The sequence below is a fragment of the Bacillus rossius genome, chromosome 6, assembly GCF_032445375.1.
Source record: "Bacillus rossius redtenbacheri isolate Brsri chromosome 6, Brsri_v3, whole genome shotgun sequence".
NCBI lineage: Eukaryota > Metazoa > Arthropoda > Insecta > Phasmatodea > Bacillidae > Bacillus > Bacillus rossius.
Window position 1 is genome coordinate 75334734 of NC_086334.1, and position 5094 is coordinate 75339827.

At 40.2% G+C, this 5094-nt stretch overlaps 1 long non-coding RNA gene across 1 annotated transcript; it reads right to left on the reverse strand.

Annotated features, from left to right (window-relative positions):
- Positions 1-1653: 1653 nt before the first annotated feature.
- Positions 1654-3687, reverse strand: LOC134533309 (uncharacterized). The gene is made up of 3 exons (XR_010075303.1): positions 3390-3687; positions 3179-3270; positions 1654-2025 (listed from the first exon to the last, which is right to left on the reverse strand). It is a non-coding gene; the product is annotated as an uncharacterized LOC134533309 (long non-coding RNA).
- Positions 3688-5094: the final 1407 nt, after the last annotated feature.

Consider the following 5094-nt stretch of genomic DNA (forward strand, 5'->3'; position numbering starts at 1 on the left):
ACTTACCTTCAAAGAGAAGAAGGACTTCAACTAGAAGAAATATGCGCGATTTACAAAATTCATCACAGACAGGCGCGTACGTACAGCTTGACAGCCAAATTTCCACTATAGAATAAACACTACAGTCGCTTTGTGGCAGCACTAAATGGAGCGGAAAATTGTCAGTAGTTTCTCTTACAAAGACGTGGGCCTAATTACCCACTGGGCCTCATTCCCCCACTCTCCCCTAATGCAAAGTATTAACTTTGAGGCAACATCATCTGGTTTCCATTTTATAGAGTTTCTAACTTGACTATTCATAACCTCATTTATCTCAAAGTCAGGGGCGAATATTCTACGTAAGCATTGTAAGCAGTGCTTACAGTTTGAAAATGTCCTACATATGTGGTAATGCATTCTGAAGTGGCATCTATCAATGATAAACGCTTGAATAGCTAACACACAGTCTGTTATCATACCGCCTCATTGAAGCATCGCTGTTTGTAATTGTTAGACAGTGGATACCCCTCCCTAACAGCACGGAATCACTACAGGTTGGCTGAAGCTGTCCGAGCTGCCTACTCGCCCTCTCCCCTCTGCGGCAGTGCGACACCCCTCTGTAAGCACTTCTCCTCTTGAATACAGGCAGCTGTGAGCTCTTATTGGCCAGACCGTCACCCCCTCCCACGAATGTGCGTGCCAGAGGGAGGGCGGAGGTCCGCTCAGCTGGGCATCCCGTTACCATCCGCCTGTAAGTTGACAACCCAGCCGTGCACGCTTTAAGCAGATAGCTTCCTGCTTGCAGCCACTATCAGCCGACTGGAAATTCAGACACCACTTATCGAAGCGGGGAAAGGGGAAACTCTCCTCTACAGGCGGGTACAGACTAGAACATTTTAGCGAACAGAACAGCGAACAGTGTTCGACACATTTTACGAACAGTGTTCAGATTTCGAAAGAACATTGTTTGCGAACATTGTTCGAGGTGTGTTCCCTGTGACCCATTCCGTACTTAGCAGTGGCACGATGAGTACACAGGCGCAAGTAGCAGCAGCTGTATATATTTACATTCACTATGCGGTTAAAAAGCGAAGGAAATCTCGCCGTTGGTGGATTACAAAACTGTATGAAAGTAGGACAACATATAGTGGCTCGAACTTGTTGGCAGACTTAAGTTTTCAGTCAGTCAGTGGTCTTTACAAGAACTTTACAAGAATGCACCCATCAGATTTTGAGTGGTTGATCAATTTGATAGGAGCGAAAATTGGTAAGAGAGATACGTCGTTCAGAAAAGCAATTCCAATTACAGAAAGACTGGCATTGACATTACGTTTTTTAGCAACTGGTGATTCGTATACCAGCCTTCAGTATGTATTTAAAATTTCAAAACAGACTATCAGCACAGTTATTCCTGAAGTGTGTTCTGCTCTCATCGAAGGACTTGAGGATTACATTAAGGTAAGTATTGACTTATTCTGCGGTACTGTGTAATTGAAAGATTTATTAACGTAATTTTCTACATTTATTTATAAGAAATGACAAAGTTGTTTACACTGTGTTACAAATCATTAGGAGCACTGTAATTAAAACAAAAATATTTTATAAGAGATCGTGAATAATGAAATCATCATCATCAGACGTCAAGGTAGGTGATCCTGCTGAAGGACACGGTGTTGTAGGGTTGGACAATACAGTGTTTGACTGCATGACAGAGTTGTCCGATGGAAAATGACATGGATAGTGTGGTTGTATAAAATTCTGAGTGTTATTGTAGAAACCCCTGTTAGCGCGAAGGAAAATACCCATAATGTCATTTTCAATTGTACATCTAGTATCAACGTTGTACTGTCTCAACTTAGATGCGACCAAATTTCCAAAATGTTGGCACTCATCGTTAAGCTGACTCGCGGTGGACGACAATATATGAAAGGCTTTGTCCAGACGTGCATCTTCGACTCGCTGCTTCTTCTTTTTCGGTACAGTTTCCTGTGCTGATTCTCCAACTGCACCACATTCTACGTCTCTCTCTTCGCTTTCTACTCGCATCTGAAAAATGTCATAATAAGTAATTATAAATAAATTATCGTTTGAGCCAAATAATGTTTCACTGGTTTTATAGCTACATCGTTTAAATTGTTATTACACCACACAACAGTAATTCTTGCATTTTGCAAAATTTCAAGTCAAATACGTGTGTATAATAATGTTTCTGCGTCCCCTTCATTGGACTAGTTGCCACTGAGTTAGGCAGAAACATAAACATGTAAATGAAATAAATGGGATAAATGTCAAAGGAGAATTATAACAACCGGTCGTTACATGTGGTTCTGAATATATCTGTTACAGATTCCTACTACTGAAGAAGAATGGGCGGCAGTAGCAAGAGAATTTGAAAGCAAGTGGCATTTCCCACATTGTGTAGGCGCGCTCGACGGTAAACACGTTGTATTACAGTCACCTATGAATAGTGGAAGCGAGTACATAAACTACAAAGGATTTTTCAGTATAGTACTTTTTGCTTTGGTAGATGCCAATTACAATTTCTTATTTGTAGATGTGGGATGCCAAGGCCGAATATCGGATGGTGGCGTATTTGCAAATTCTGAGCTGGGCAAAAGGATTGCATCGAACTCATTGCATCTTCCTCCCGCCGCCCCATTGAGGAACAGAAACACAGATATCCCATATTTTTTTATTGGGGATGAAGCATTTCCTTTGTCGGGCAACCTTATGAAGGTATATGCTGGTTATCATCGTAAAGGGACAAAGGAACGGATTTTTAACTACAGGTTGTGCAGTACTCGCAGGGTTGTGGAAAACGTGTTCGGCATTGCATCTTCAGTTTTTCGCGTGCTGAGGAAACCTCTTCTCTTAGAACCACAAAATGCTGAGCGAGTTGTAATGACTGTTGCCTTGCTTCACAATTTCTTGAGAAAAAGACCAGAATCTGCTACAGTTTACACACCCCCGGGAACATTTGATAATGAAGAAGCGGGAGACGTAATACACGGGCGTTGGAGGGATGATGGTACAGATATGGGTTCGTTGTTGCCAGTTACAAGGGTTCCCCGCAGATCAAAGAATGCGGTACTTGACGTAAGGGAAGAGTTGGCGGAGTATTTTACACGAGAAGGGAAAGTAACGTGGCAAGATGAATATGCTTAGTATGAACGTTTGGTACCAAGCAACTTGTACTTACCGTCGAAATTGTCTTTCTTGGTTTATTTTTGTCCAGCAAGAAACGTAGACTTTCGAAAGCGAACCAGGAACTTCTGTACATTTCGTCAGTTCCTGTAACAAATTACTGTTTGTAGAACAATTTGTGCGACTTAAAATTTTGTTTACGTAATCAAAATGTACTAATGTTTTAAAAGAATCCACTTTACAAAATAAAACTGAAATGAACCCACCTTTTCCAGTTCCAGCAGTGTCTTTCATTTTCTTCCTCTCCCTTCTTAATGCTGATAGCAAACTCTCCATTTTCTTCTTACATTCGTCCACATCTCTGTCCATTTCGGCTCCGATTTCTTCCCACGCGTCTTGTTTTCTAATTTTGTTGAAATGATTAACATTGTTTGGGTCCCATATCACTGTTTGTTGTTTATACAAATCTATCAGTTTTATTTGATCTTCCTTGGACCACTCCATTCTCATATAACAAAAGAGTCACGCACCGCTACTAACTCCGTGAAGACAACACCGCTCCACGTCGACAACTGAATGTTCGCAAGAAGTGTTCGCAGCGACGTCCAGACTGTTATCCGAGCCACGGCGAACATCCTTTGATGTGACGGGCAAAAACCGACAAATATCGGATCGCAACCGAACAAACAACCGAACATTTTTTGTTACGGGGAAATGTTCGTTTTCCCGTCCACATTGGTTGCAAACATGTTCGCGAACAATGTTCTGTCCGTTGAAATGTTCTAGTCTGTACCCGCCCTACGACGATCTTAGCGCCATGATTGGCCTGTCAACAGCTTTCTTGTTTTAATCATGTAACGTACAGCGATTATCAATAATTTAAACGTGGTTAAAGTGCGAGATATTATAAACGCATCATGAACAAGGTTTAGAATTTTTTTTATTTTATGTGGTGTTAAAAACACATTGAAAGGGTAGAACAATTTCAGCAATATCTTGAGAAACTACGTGATAGTTTCGATGATTTCTGGTGCAAAATTGAGGATAATTTGGTACTAGCTTGACAGAATATAGTCAGCCCAAAAAAAGAATAGATAGATAACATTTCGGATGACAAGAATACTTGTTGCAGACGATTATATTTTGAAATCATAGACACAATCAGGCCCGTCGAGAGGGGGGGGGGGGGGGGGAAGCAGGGGTAAAATCCCCGGGGCCCGAGCATAGTATGTCAACATTTGCGTTCTGAAAAGGCGATGCTAGATTTAAATGACTATTAATAGTATGTATACTTTGCACTGCAATCATTTTTATTGTCTGAGACCTTTATAAAATATGTTATTGGATATTATTCCCGTAGTGATGGTTTTAAAAAGCGCTTACTTGCCATAAAAAAAACCGGGTAAATTATGTACTGTCTAGCAAGCAGCGAGCCAGCGAGACTTGACTGACTGGACTGCTAGTACCAGGTGCTGATAAAATAAAGTTACATTTACATGTAGGCATGAAGCATGGGTCGCTGTGTGAGTGTGTTAGTGCTATAAAAAATGTAGTATATTATAACTCATGCAACGTGACTTTTACGATTGTGCGAACAATTCCAAGAATTCAATAGTTGGCCTTGGTAAGTCAAGTGCATCTAGTTATCTGCTCTGCAGTTTAAGCACATGTAATGTTGTTCATAAATCATAACGTCTGTGTATGTGCCTGTTTCCATGTTAAAATCAGTCTCTGCAGTTTACACAATATCATGTCTACAGTCTACAATCAATCAATTATATATTAAATTAATTTAGGGTTGTGCGAATGTTTGGTAAGTTACTTCGAAATCAAAATTTCGCCACTTTAATTTCAATTAGAATTTCAGTTATCTAAATTCGTAAATAAGCGAAATATTTCAATCTAAACAAATGTTTCATAGTTTAACAAAGTTCGTTTCTTTTTAATTGATTCAGAAAAAAAAATTCAATA